This window comes from Chiloscyllium plagiosum, unplaced genomic scaffold (assembly GCF_037043375.1).
Source record: "Chiloscyllium plagiosum isolate Xiang-an unplaced genomic scaffold, Cpla_swu_hap1 HiC_scaffold_31, whole genome shotgun sequence".
In the NCBI taxonomy this organism is placed as follows: domain Eukaryota; kingdom Metazoa; phylum Chordata; class Chondrichthyes; order Orectolobiformes; family Hemiscylliidae; genus Chiloscyllium; species Chiloscyllium plagiosum.
In genome coordinates this window covers 76,548,990-76,564,282 of record NW_028270169.1, presented here as the reverse complement: position 1 = coordinate 76,564,282, position 15,293 = coordinate 76,548,990, and positions in this window count along the sequence as shown.

Here is a 15,293-nt window from a genome sequence, read left to right as displayed (position 1 = left end):
GTATGTTTAAATAAGGCAAAGTCAGCATGGTTTCAATAAGGGGAGGCCGCACTTGACAAATCTGCAAGAATTCCTCTTTGAGGAAGTACCGAGGAAGGTAGACCAAGGAGAGCCATTGGATGTTATGTGTCTGGACGTCATGATGGCCTTTGATATTTGCTGCACAGGAGGCTACTGAATAAGATAAGAGCCCATGGTGTCTGAGGCAAGGTGCACTTTGCAGGACAGAAAGCAGTGATTGGGAACAAAAGGATCCTTCTTAGGATGGCAGCTGGTGACAAGTGGCCTTCCTCAAGGCTGTATTGTGACCACAACTTTTCATTTTCTCCATTAGCGATCTAGATAAAGTATCTGAGGGCAACGTGTGTCAACTTGCAAACAATGCAAAGGTTGAAGGACAGGTCGCATTGAGGAGGCGGGGATACTGCAGAAGGATATGGACATGTAGGGAGCATCGGAAAATATAATGGCAGATGGAGCAAACTGTGGGAAAGTGTGAGGTGATGCACTTTGGTAGGAAGAATAAAGATGTGGATTATTGTCTAAATGGGGCGAAAGTTCACCTGTCTGGTGTGCAAAGATACATGAGAGTTTTAGCCCAGGATTCTCTCAAGATGAGCTTGCAGGTTGAATCTGTAGTTTGGAAGACAATTGCAATGATTACTTTTTTTGGGACAATTTGAATATAAAAGCAGGGATGCACTTCTGAGACTCTAGAAGGGTCTGGTCAGACCACATCTGGATTACTGTGTGTACGTTTGGTCCTCAAATTTCAGGAAGGATGCACTGGTCCTGGTGTGTGTGTTCAGTGGTGATTCACGATTATAGTCCCAGGAATGAAAAGCCTTACACTTGAGGAACTATTGACGACTCTGGGTCTATATTCGATTATGTTTAGAAGGATAAGAGGAAATCTAATTGGTACTTAGAGGATCGTGAATATCCTGGATAGAGTGGATGCTGGGAAGGTGTTTCCATTTTTAGTAGAGACTAGAATGCAAAGGCACAGCCTTGGAGAAAAGGGAAGACATTTGAGAGCACTACTAAGAGACACATATTCAGCCACAGAGTGGTGAATATATGGGATTCATTGCGAGATAAGGCTGTGGAAACTAGGTCTTTGATTACATGTAAGACTGAGATATGGAGCAGCGTAGTTTTCAAGGGGATCAAGGTTTATGGGGCGAAAGCATGAGAACTGGGTTTAGAAAGTATCTACCATGATTTAATGGCAGAGCATACTCACTGAGCTGAATGGTTTAATTTCAGCTCCATTGTCTTATGGACTTATGCATCGAATGACCTCCATCTGCAAGTTCCCCTCCAAGGAACGTGCCAGCCTGACTTGGAGCATTGACAGCGAAGATCTGATTGAGTGCTGATCTAGACTTAATGGGCCAAATGGTCTATTTCCGCCCTCCATCTTCTATTTTATCATTCGTCTGAAAAAAAGTGATTACTGCAATGACCAGACTTGTGGCCGGTCCCCTGACTCTTCTCTGAACAGGCAGTTGCTAAAGTTCCAGCATCATTTCCCTGCTCTTATATTCCCACCTGCGGTCAAGAACAGAAAGTATCTCTTACCCCGCGAGACCACTTGATCCCTTCTCCAATCACCTTCAAAGATTCGTGAATGCCTACTCCAATTTCTCTTTTATTACTGTAAACCGCTCAGTGTTCACACGTTTATCATTGTTCCTCCCCAAATTCATTATCACCCACTTCACTGGATTGAATTCCTTTCAGCACGTTTTCTTGCCAATTGTTTCCAATCTCCCTGCAGTCTATAGCTTTCTTCCTCATGGTTAACTACATGACTAATTGTTACAAGATTTGAAAACTACTAAATGATGGCCACGACAAATAAGTATGATTATTCACCTATATGAGAAAACAATGGAACTCATAGAATCCATGGTTCATAACCTTGCAGAGGACAGCAGAACTGGAGACTGTAAAAAAGGTGATCTAAGATTCCAGAAGGATTTTAATCCAATGCGTCTTTGGGCTGAAAAATGTCACATAAAGTTCAATCTGGATAAATGGAAGGTATTGCATTTTGCTACATCAAATAAGAGTAGGGCTGATACAATTAATGATCGGGCATTGCATCGTGTAGTGGAACACGGAGGCCAGGAATGCAAGTTCATAATTCTTTTTAGTTTGCTTCATAATTTGACAGAATGGTTAAAAAATTGTCATTTTGCCTTCGTTGCTCAGTCGTTTTAGCGTTGGAGTTGGTATCTAATGTCGAAGTTGAATAGGACTAAAACCAACGAGGTAAATACAAGGACTGCGGATGCTGGAAACCAGAGTCTAGATGAGAGTGGTGCTTGAAAAGCACAGGTCGCGTTGATATAAACCAACTCCACAGTCACTGACACTAAATCTCTTCCTGTCTGACATAAACCAACCCACAGTCACTGACGCCAATCTCCCCCTGTCTGATATAAACCAGAACCAAAGTCACTGGCGCCAATCTCCCCCTGTCTGATATAAAGCAGGCCCACAGTTACTGACACCAATCTCCCCCTGTCTGACATAAACCAGCACCACAGTCACTGACGCCATTCTCCCCCTGTCTTTATAATCCAGCACCAGTCACTGACACCAATCTCCCCCTGTCTGATATACACGAGCCCCTCATACACTGACACCAATCTCTCCGGATTTCAACCAGTCCCCCAGAGAGTGATACCAAACTCCCCAAGTCCAATTTAAACCATTCCCACAAAATCTTTCACCAATCTACTTTTGTCTGATACAATCCAGCCCCAGTCACTGACACCAATCTCAGCCTGTCTGATATAAACCAGCCCACAGTCACTGACGCCAGTCTCCCCCTGTCTGATGTAAACCAGCCCCACAGATACTGACACCAATCTCCCCTTGTCTGATATAAACCAGACGCTCAGACACTGACACCAATCTCCCCCTGTCTGATATAATCCAGACCCACAGACACTGACACCAATTTCCCACTATCTGATATAAACCAAACCACAGTCACTGACAACAATCTCGCCTTGTCTGATATTAACCAGCCTCACAGTCACTGACACTAATCTCCCCCTGTCTGATATAAACCAGCCCCACAGTCACTGACGCCAATCTTCCCATGTCTGATATAAACCAGCCCCACAGTCACTGACACCAATCTCTCCCTGTCTGATATAATCCGGCCCCACAGATACTGACGCCAATCTCCCCCTATCTGATATATACCAACCCACAGTCACTGACGCCAATCTCCCATTGTCTGATATAAACCAACCCACAGTCACCGACACCAATCTGCCCCTGTCTGATATAAACAATCCCCTCATTCACTGACACCAATCTCTCCTGATAGAAACCAGTCCCCCAGAGATTGATATCAAACTCCCCAAGTCCAATTTAAACCATTCACACAAAATCTTTCACCAGTCTCCTCTTGTCTGACATAAACCAATCTCACAGACACTGACACCAATTTCCCCCTGTCTGATATAATCCAGCCCAACAGTCACTGACACCAATCTCCCCCTGTCTGATATAAACCAGCCCCACAGTCACTGATATCAATCTCCCCCTGTCTGATATGAACCAGCCCTACAGTCACTGACACCAATCTCCCCTTGTCTGATATAAACTAGCCCCACAGTCACTGACACCAATCTCCCCGTCTGATATAATGCAGCCCCACAGTCACTGACGCCAATCTCCCCTTGTCTGATATAAACCAACCCACAGTCACTGACACCAATCTCCCCTTGTCTGATATAAACCAACCCACAGTCACTGACACCAATCTCCCCTTGTCTGATATAAACCAGCCCCACAGTCACTGACACCAATCTCCCCCGTCTGATATACACGAGCCCCTCATTCACTGACACCAATCTCTCCGGATTTCAACCAGTCCCCCAGAGAGTGATACCAAACTCCCCAAGTCCAATTTAAACCATTCCCACAAAATCTTTCACCAATCTCCTTTTGTCAGATATAATCCAGCCCCAGTCACTGACACCAATCTCCCCCTGTCTGATATAAACCAGCCCCACAGTGACTGACACCAATATTCCCTATCTGATTTTAACCAACCCACAGGCACTGACACCAATCTCCCCCGTCTCATATAAACCTACCCACAGTCACTGATGCCAATCTCCCCCTGTCTGATATAAACCAGCCCCACAGTCACTGACGCCAATCTTCCCCTGTCTGATGTAAACCAGTCCCACAGACACTGACACCAATCTCCCCTTGTCTGATATAAACCAGCCCCACAGTCACTAACGCCAGTCTCCCCCTGTCTGATATAAACCAGCCCCACAGATACTGACACCAATCTCCCCTTGTCTGATATAAACCTGACCCTCAGACACTGACACCAATCTCACCCTGTCTGATATAAACCAACCCCCAGTCACTGACACCCATCTCCCCCTGTCTGATATAGTCCAGCCTCACAGTCACTGACACCAATCTCCCCGTCTGATATAATCCAGACCCACAGATACTGACACCAATCTCCCCTTGTCTGATATAAACCAGCCCCACAGTCACTGACGCCAATCTCCCCCTGTCTGATATAAACCAGCCCCACAGTCACTGACACCAATCTCCTCGGGTCTGACATAAACTTTGATTCCCATTCTTCCTGGTAGGAAAGTAGGGCCATGTCTGCAATGTTCAAGTCAGTTAGAATTGTCAGCAAGGATTCATCAACACTTTCTTATTGGAGATTTTAATGTTGGGGAATTTTTCAGACATCAAATGTCAATTCTTTGCCCAGGGAGCAAGTTCCATTTGAAGCAGAAATTCAATATTAGTTGCACACTAATTGCCTGTGAATTTTTTCTGAATTTGACAGAATGATCACAGAGAGCTGGTTTTAAAGGGTCGCGATACCCTGAAGAAAGCTGTCAGCTACAATGACAAGAATCTTCAACTCTACTCTCGTGATAAGGAAGTAACTTCAGCAGAAACAAATCCCAACTGTAAGAATGTACTTGATTCAATGCTGGATGTCACGAGCAACAGGAGTAATGGAATATTCCAACCTTTGCAGTTACATGTAGACTTGTTCAAAGTTTGTGCGAAGATTTGTAGCTCGGGTGCTCGTTGTTGTGGTTCTGTTTGCCGAGCGGGGAATTTGTCTTGCAAACGTTTCGTCCCCTGTCTAGGTGACATCCTCAGTGCTTGGGAGCCTCTTGTGAAGCGCTTCTGTGCTGTTTCCTCCGGTATTTATAGTGGTTTGTATCTGCCGCTTCCCGTTGTCTGTTCCAGATGTCCGCTGCAGTGGCCGGTATATTGGGTCCAGGTCGATATGTTTGTTGATAGAGTCTGTGGATGAGTGCCATGCCTCTAGGAATTCCCTGGCTGTTCTCTGTTTGGCTTGCCTATAATGGTAGTGTTGTCCCAGTCGAATTCGTGTTGCTTGTCATCTGTGTGTGTGGCTACTAAGGATAGCTGGTCGTGTCATTTCGTGGCGAGTTGGTGTTCCACGAAACGACACGACCAGCTATCCTTAGAAACTACCTCTGACGACCCATTTAACCTTTCTCCTAATAACTTAAAACTATGTCTCCTCGTGCCAGTCAATCCTGCCCTATGGAAAAGTCTCTGGCTATTGACTCTATCTATTACTCTCATTACCTTGTATACCTCGATCAGGTCTCCTCTCTTCCTCCTTCTCTCCAGAGAGAAAAGTCTGAGCTTCGTCCACCTCTCTTCATAAGGCAAGCCCTCCATTCCAGGCTGCCCTGGTAAACATTCTTTGCACCCTCTCCAAAGCCTCTGTATCTTTCCTATAGTCGGCCAACTAGAACCAGACACAATATTCTAAGTGTGGTCTCACTAGGGGCTTGTAGAGCTGTAGCAAAACCTCTCGTCTCTTAAACTTGATTCCCCTGTTAATGAAAGCCAAAACACCAACTGCTTTCTTAATAACCCTATCCACTTGGGTGGCATACTTGCGGGAACTATGTACTTGAACTCTGTTCCTCCACACTGCCAAGAATCCGGTCTTTAATCCTGTATTCAGCATTCTAGTTCAACCTTTCAAATTGCATCATTTCGCATTTATACAGGTTTAATTCCATCTGCCATTTTTCAGCGCAGCTCTGCATCCTGTTTATGTTGTGCTGCAGCCTGCAATAGCCCTCGATACTATCAACAGCACCTCCAACCTATGTGCCATCTGCAAATTTACTAATCCACCCCTCAATCTCCTCATCCAAGTCATTTATAAAAACTACAAAGAGCAGAGACCACACTCAAGACTGACCTCCAGGCAGAACTTGCCATCTGCAACCACACTCTGCCTTCTGTCAGCTAGCCAATTGTGAATCCAAATAGCCAAATCTACCAAAACTCATACCTCCTGACTTTATGGATGAGCTTACCATGGGGAACCTTATCGAATGCCTTGCTGAAGTCCTTATACATCACATCCACTAGCTCGATCTTCATCAATCTGTCCTGTCACTTCCTCAAAGAACTCAATAAGATTTATGAGGGATGACCTGCCCCTCACAAAGTCATGCTGACTGCCTTTAATCATACTATGCTTTTCCAAATAGTCATAACTTCTATCACTCAGTATTCTTTCCAAAGCCTTGCTGACCACAGACGGAAGACTGGCTGGTCTGTAATTGCCAGGGATTTCCCTATTACCCTTCGTGAAAAGAGGAACAACATTCGCCTCCTAACAATCCTCTTGTGCGACTCCCGTGGAGAGTGAGGATGCAAAGATCTTCACCAGCGGCTTAGCAACCTCCTTTCTTGCTTCCTGGAGTAGCCTGGGATAAATCAGGTCTGATCATGGTGACTTATCAATCTTAATGTTTGCCAAAATTTCCAGCTCATCAACTTCATCAATCCTGATCAGTTCAAGCCTGTATCGCAGCTCCTCAAAGTTCTCAGTCACAACAAGGTTCCCCCCCCCCCCCCCTTAGTGAAAACCAAAGCAAAAAACCTCATTTAGGGCTTCCCCTATCTGCACAGACTCCATGCACAAGTTCCCTACGCTATCCCTGATTGGCCCTACCTTCTCCCTGATCATTCTCGATTCCTCACGTATGTGTAAAATGCCTTTGGATTCCCCCTAATCTTTCTTGCCAAGCCTTTTTCATGCCCTCTCCTGGCTCTCCTCAGTCCATTACTTTGCTCCTTTCTAGCAAGCCTGGAATCCTCTAATGCTGTGCTAGATCCTTGCCTCCTCCACCTTACGTAAGCTGCCTTCTTCCTTTTGAGGAGAAGCTCCTCTGTTCTCGTTACCCCTTCTTACCCGTCTCAGAGGGACATATTTGTGCATCACTCGCAACAACTGCCCCACACGTCTGCTGTGCCCTTTCTATGGCACAATTGCTCCCAGTCTGTACATCCCAACTCCTGTCTGATCGCGTCATAATTTCATTTTCCCCAGTTAAAATATACACTTTTTAAAATGTTTAATGTTCACTTTTAGGATTAAAGAATAAAATTGATATTTTTTTTTAAAAAAAGTAGTATTTGGGAGTCCTCTGTCCCTTTACCAGATTACGAGGCAAGGTGAGTTTTTCTGCGTTTGATTTAAATTGCCGAAGGGCTCACGGATCTTTTTGTCTGTGCTGTAGATGTCTGTAACTCCATGCTGTCCAGGACTTGTCTGCTGTGGATAGTGCAAAGCTTTTCCGAGGCTGTGCATCTGGTTGTAACATTCTGCTTCCAAGTTCAAAGACCGATAGCATTCAGTTCCTGATTCATTGCGTTGGATCAGATTTTGACTGTTTTTGGTTTGGTTTGAGTTTCCATTCTCTGGCCCTCTCCTGATCCCCTGTAAAAGAAGTTTATAAAAGTGATCACTGTCAGGACAGGAGAGAAGTTCAGACCATTTCCAGTATTGGTGAATTATTTGTACCTGTCATGTTCCCCCCCACCCCACCGCGAGATGTGAATGCCTGTCTCCACCCCCAGGGCTGTGAATGCTTGTCTCCCCCACCCCCAGAGCTGTGAATACCTGTCGCCCCCCTCCCCCCGAGCTGTGAATGCCTGTCCCCCCCACACCCCCAGAGCTGTGAATACCTATCCCCCACACCCCCAGAGCTGTGAATACCTATCCCCCCCACCCCCAGAGCTGTGAATGCCGGTCCACACTCCCGAGCTGTGAATGCCTCCCCCCCACCCGCCCAGAGCTGTGAATGCCTCCCCCCCACCCGCCCAGAGCTGTGAATGCCTGTTCGCCCACCCCCGGAGCTGTGAATGCCTGTCCTCTCCCACCATCGGAGCTGTGAATGCCTATCCCACCACACCCCGAGAGCTGTGAATGCCTGTCCACCCCCAGAGCTGTGAATGCCTGCTCCCCCCTACCCCACCCGGAGCTGTGAATGCCTGTCCCCCCAGAGCTGTGAATGCCTGTGCCCCAACCCCAGAGTTGTGAATGCCTGTCCCCCACTTCCCCAGAACTGTGAATGCCTGTCCCCCCTCCCCCAGAGCTGTGAATGCCTGTTCCACCACCAGAGCTGTGAATGCCTGTCCCCCACTCCCCCAGAGCTGTGAATGCCTGCCCCCCCCCGAGCTGTGATTGCCTGTCCCCCTCCCCAGAGCTGTGAATGCCTGTCTCCCCCCCAGAGCTGCAAATGCCTGTCCCTCCTCAGACTATGAATGCCTGTGCCCCTCCCCGCCAGAGCTGTGAATGCCTGTACCCCCCCCAGAGCTGTCAATGCCTGTGCCCCTCACCCCCGAGCTGTGAATGCCTGTCCCCCCCAGAGCTTGAATGTCTGTGCCCAACCCCCAGAGCTGTGAATGCCTGTCCCTCCCCAGAGCTGTGAATGCCTGTGCCCCTCCCCCCAGAGCTGTGAATGCCTGTCCCCCCTCCCCCCAGAGCTGTGAATGCGTGTCACCCCACCCCCAGAGCTGTGAATGCCTGAGCCTTACCCCCAGAGCTGGGAAGGCCTGTCCCAACCCAGAGCTGTGAATGCCTGTTCCCCCCACCCCCAGAGCTGTGAATGCCTGTCCCCCCAGACCTGTGAATGTCTGTCCCCCCTCCTCCAGAGCTGTGAATGTCTGTCCCCCCCCAGAGCTGTGAATGCCTTTTCTCCCCTCAACCAGAGCTGTGAATGTCTGTCGCCCCCTCCCCCAGAGCTGTGAATGACTGTCCCCCCTACCCCCAGAGCTGTGAATGCCTGTCCCCCCACCCCCACCGAGCTGTGAATGCCGCCCCCCTCCCCCAGAGCTGTGAATGTTTGTCCCCCCCAGAGCTGTGAATGCCTGTCCCCCCAGAGCTGTGAATGCCTGTCGTCCCCCCCCGCCCCGGGTCAGTCCCACAGGCCCCGCCCCATTTCCATTGTCTCCATTGTCTCCGTCACTGGGGCCGTAGTCCCCGCCCACTCGCTGTGCGTCACCAGAATGACCGCGCATGCGCCTCGTCCCAAACAAAATGGCGGCCACTGCCCAGGTCCCGGGAATTAAACTCAGGGCTGAAACCGCGGGACCCGCTAATACTTGTTCGGTTCGCGGGGTCTTTACTGGATTTTACCAAGACGGATTGCACCACCTCTCCCACCGCTGGCTCTGTTATTCCTCCGGAACCACCATGGTCTGGAGACTGTAAAAGGGGCCTTCAGTCAATGTGCGCATGCTCCAATCTGCTCAATCGGCGCCTGCGCACTTGTGTCCTTTGGGGTAGACATCGCGCGCCCTCTTCAGGAATGTCCTAGAACTTCATCCTGCAGCCAAGTCTCAGGGAGGACCATTCAGTCAGACTGTGGTCTTCTCTCACTCACTTTCCTTCTCTTTAATTAGCTTCACAGATTATGTGAAGGGGACAGTCTGTGGTCAGGAAACAGAACCAGGTATCATATTAGAATTCGAAAGATTGATTTTTATTTTATGATTGGAATATTGTTCAACTCTGAACTTGGAAGGAGAAAACACCAAGTGAGGAAAACTGTGCACCTGTCCTGTGTGTGGATGAAATCATCTGAACTGTCAAGATATAATCACAGTCACGCTGGGAGAAAGTATGGGAATATGAGAAAAGTGAAGGGGGATTCAAATCCCCACCTCAACTGGAAATTCATTAATGCACTCACACTGAGGAAAGGCCATTCATCTGCTCCAAGTGTGGGAGGGGATTCACTCAGTCTTCTCAACTGCAGGCAGACCATAGAGTTCACCCAGATAAAAGAACTTTTAAAATGACAAGACTGTGGAAAATGCCATTTAATCTGGGCAACTGATGTGCCATTGACGTATTCGAACAGAGGAGAGACCATTCAGGAGTTCTCACTGCGGCATTAAGTTCAGGCAATCATTTCAACTCCCGACACACCAGCGAGATCACACTGGGTAGAGGCTGAGAACCTGCTCTGACTGCGGCAAGGCGTTCATTCAGTCATCCAGCTGCAGATGTATTGGCAAACCCAGACTGTTCCCCTGATCCGAATCAAAAGGCATTCTATATCATATCCTATGTGCAAAAACACCGGTGAGTTCACACAAGCGTGAGACCATTTCGTTACACTGTGTAAAGGGAGGGATTTACTCACTCTTCTGCCCTACTGGGAGGCCAGTGAGTTCACACTGAGACCAGGCCTTTTAAATGTCCAGATTGTGAGACGTGCTTTAAAGGTTCCAGGAAACTGATGTTCCACCAATATGTTCACAATGATGAGCAACCTTTCTGGGGCTCTCACTGCAGGACCAGGTTCAGTCAATCATCTGACATCAAACATCAGTGAGTTCACACCAGGGAGAGGCCATTCACCTGCTCCGTGTGTAAGAAGGGTTTGCTCACTCATTCCATCTGCTGAGACACCGACGTGTTCATAACGAACTACAGCAATGAGATTGTGCTGTTAACCACATCCAGGCCCAAGCCATGTTCACTGAGTCTGTTTATGCTCAGGTTCATTAACCTGTGTGAGACAGGTTTAATATATTGGATAAAAGTCAAATAAATTAGTTTTGCATTAGATATATTGAGCCATTTTAGCATATCTGATGCAAGTTAGTTCCTTTTTGAAGGGATCACCCCCACTGTGGCATTTCACCATTGGCCCAACTGAAGGTTGAAGGTTCATGGATTAAGAACTCCAAAAATGGACTGGAGGACAGTCAAGTTTCAGTATCTTAAGGAATAGCTGGTGAGAAACAAGAGAAAACCTGACTGAAATCTGGGCTTTCCTTGACAGTGTACATCTAGGGTGAATGATACCTGATGCCCTGATCTGTCTGACATTCAACCAGGTTGGTACAAGTTGGGCTGCGTTTCTTCGAGAATACGGACAAATATTCCTCACAACTGAAGGCATTAAATGTAGCCATTAGAGAAGTGGAAAGGTCTTATAAAAAAGATAGTGAATTATTGTTATAGAACTGAACAAAACCGAAATGTTGCTAAAAGAAAAACAAAATTGAACATTTCTGCCCTACACTGGTCAGGATTAGAAGACAAGTAAGCAAACTGAAACAGGGAGAACCAATTGATGAGTGATAGGGATTGCCATGGAGATGGAGCAAAAGCTATCAGGATTTGGGTAATCCACGATGGAGGATGGGAAAAGCTTTGGCTGTAAGAACTGCTCGCTTTTAGGGTATATTAGGTGTTGGAAGTGAGTTTCTCGAATTCCACAAGCAACAATTATTGTTTTTAAGCCGTTGCATTGTTTTGGAAGTTTGAGAGAAAAGATCAAAACAATGACGCTTTAAAAAGAGGAAGTGAACAAAGGTAGTGACCACATGGTCAGGGAGAGAGACAGAGAGGGAGAGAGACAGAGACAGAGACAGAGAGAAAGAAACCTACACTGCTGACTGACACAGCAGTAAATTTGCACAGTTACTGCCTTTGCTGTTTGAGTTCAAGTGTTTCCGGACATTGGGGTGCGTTGAAGAAAAATTGACAAATAGCAAAATACACAACTGACATCCGAAGAAACTATTTTGGAGAGCACACAGCACAGGAGCAGATAAGTGCATGGTTTTTAAGTGTAATATTGCTGTCATTTTTAATAGTGTATGGAGTTGGTTGTTTTTTGTTTTTTTTTATATCTGTCCTTTGATTAAAATTAAAAAAATATGAAACATAGATATTAAGTTAGACTGGATTAGTGTTTTTTTTTAGTGCATAAGACAATGCTATTTTTTGTAGGTTGTTAAGGTACAAAGATGGCCTTGAGTGGAGTGATGTGCTCTTCCTGTCAGCTGTTGGAGATTAGGGAGAATTTCCTTAATACTGATGATTATGTCAGCAGTAAGTGTGTTTGGTTCTGAATCATATCAGATCGCATCTATCAGTTGAAGCGGCAGTTTGAGGCAATGAGGAATTTACAGGAGCTAGGGGCATCTGACGGATGGTAGTTTTAAGGAAGGGAGAAAAACCAGGAAAAGTAGGAGAGGGAGGCAGGTAGTGCAGGTGTCTCCTGTGACTAACCCCATCTCAAACAAGTATGTTGTTTTGGAAAAAGTAGGGAGTAATTGCCTTTCAGGAGAATGCAGCATGAACAGCCAAGTTTCTGGGACCGAGACAGGCTGTAATGTAACGAGCGGTATGTCGGGTACCAAGCGATCAATTGTGAGAGGGGACTCTCTAGTCAGAGGTACAGACAGATGTTTCTGCGGCCGACAGCGAGAAATCAGAATGGTGTGTTGCCTCCCTGTTTGCAAGATCAAGGCAGAATATTCTCAAAGGGCAGTGGGACCGGCAGCAGGTGACTGTGCACACTGGAACCAATGACACAGGAAGGAAAAAGGATGAGATGCTGAAGAGAGGAGAAAGAAAGTTAGGCAGGAATTTTAAAAGAAGGTCCTCGAGGGTAGTAATATCTGGATTACTCCCGATAATGTGCGCTAGTGAGGCTAGGAATAGAAGGATCGAGCAGATGAACGTCTAGGAAAAAGTGAAGACTGCAGATGTTGGAGATCAGAGTCGAGAACATGGTGCTGGAAAAACACAACAGGTCAGGCAGCATTTGAGCAGCAGGAGAATAGACATTTTAGGAAAAAGTCCTTCATCAGGAATGAGGCTGTGAGCCAAGGAGGTGGAGAGATAAATGGAAGGGGGGTGGGCCTGGGGTAAGGTAGCTGAAAGTTCATTAGCTGGATGGAGTTGGGGGTAAAGGTAAAAGGTGGGAGGGGAGGGGAGGGTGGAGTGGATAGGTGGGAAGGAAGATTGACAGGTAGGACAGGTCATGAGGGCGGTGCCAATTGGAAGGTTGGGGCTGGGATTGGGGGGATGTTGAGGGGGAGGAGAAATGAGGAAACTGGTGAAATCCACATTGATAGTGTGTGGTTGCAATGTCCAAAGGCAGAATGTGAGGCATTCTTTCTCCAGGTGTCGGGTGGTTAGGGTTTAGTGATAGAGGCCCAGGACCTGCATGTCCTTGGCAGAGTGGGAGGGGGACTTGAGAGGTTTTCAGCCACAGGGTTTTGGGGTTGGTTGGTGCGGGTGTCCCAGAGATTTTCTCTGAAGATCTCAGCAAGTAGGCGACCTGTATCCCCGATGTAAAGGAGACTGCATCGGGAGCAACGGATACAGTAAATGACATGTGTGGAAGTGCGGCGAAAGCTCTGATGGATGTGGAAGGCTCCTTTGGGGCATTTGGGAAGTGAGAGGGAGTTCGGGGCACAGGTTTTGCAATTCCTGTGGTAACAGAGGAAGTTGCCAGGAGGGGAGGGTGGGTTGGTGGGGTATGGGGTGTGGACCTGACAAAGGAGTTGCGGTGGGAATGATTTTTACAGGAAGCAAATGAGGGTTTGGAGGGAAATATATCTCTGGTGCTGGGGTCCATTTGTAGGAGGCGGAAATGGCAGAGGATGATGAAATGTATCCGGAGGTTTGTGAGATGGAAGGTGAAGATCAGGGGGATTCTGTCCTTGTTTAGCTGTGGGAGCCGGTGGGTTTGTAGAAGATGTCTGTGTTGAGTCGGTCACTGTTGATGGAGATGGAGAGCCCCAGGAAGGGGAGGGAGGGCAGTGTCCAAATGAATGTATAGCTGTGGAGCTGGTGTATGGGAGAAGGGATCACATTTTAAATCACTAGAAGCTCTTCTCGCGTAGGAGTGACCTATACAAGAAGGATGGATTGCACCTGAATTGGAAGGGAATTAGAGGGAGATTGCTGCAGTTGCTTGGGAGGATTTAAAGTAATAAAGTTGGGGGTATGGGACCCAGGGAGATAGTGAGGAAAGAGATCAATCTGAGACTGGTACAGTTGGGAAGAAAAGCAAGTCAAACAGTCAGGGCAGGCAGGGACAAAGCAGAGAACAATGTAGGACCGATAAATCAAACTGCATTTACATTAATGCAAGGGGCCTAACACGGAAGGCAGATGAACTCAGGGCATGGTTAGGAACATGGGACTGGGATATAAGAGCATTTACAGAAACATGGCTCAGGGATGGACAGAACTGGCATCTTAATGTTTGAGGATACAAATGTTACAGGAAGGATAGAAAAGGAGGCAAGCCAGGAGGGGGGAGGGGAGTGGCGTTTTTCAGAAGGGATAGCATTATAGCTTTACTGAGGAAGATATTTCTGGGAATACATCCGGGAAGTCATTTGAGTGGAAGTGAGAAATAAAGAGATTATTACCTTTTCGGGACTGTACTATAGAGCTCCACAAAGTCAGCGGGAAATTTGGAAACAAATTTGTAAGGAGATCTCAGTTATCTGTAAGAATAATAGGGTGGTTATGGCAGGGGGTTTTAACTTTCTAACTGTAGACTGGGACTGCTGTAGTGTTAAGGGTTTAGAAAGAGAGGAATTTGTTAAGTGTGCACAAGAAGATTTTCTGATTCAGTATGTGGATGAACCTACAAGAGAAGGTGCAAAACTTGACCTACTCTTGGGAAATAAGGCAGGGCAGGTGAGTGAGGTGTCAGTGGGGGATCACTTTGGGGCCAGCGACCAGAATTCTATTAGTTTCAAAATAGTGATGGAAAAGGATAGACAGGATCTAACTATTAAAATTCCAAATTGGATAAAGGACAATTTTGGCAGTATTAGGTAAGAACTTTGAAAAGGTGATTGGGTGCGGAGTTTTGCAGGTAAAGGAATGGCTGGAAAATGATGAAGATTTCAAAAATGAGATAATGAGACAGTGTGTTCCTGTTGAGGTAAAAGGCCCAAGGCTCATAGGTGTGAAGAATGCTGGATGACTATAAAAATTGAGTGTTTGGTCAAGAAAAAGAAGGAAGCATATGTTAGGTATAGACAGAATAGATCGAGTGAATCCTTAGAGTATAAAGGCAGTAGGAGTATACTTAAGAGGGAAATCATGAGGGTAAAAAGGGGGCATGAGATAGCTTTGGCAAATGGGGTTAAGGAGA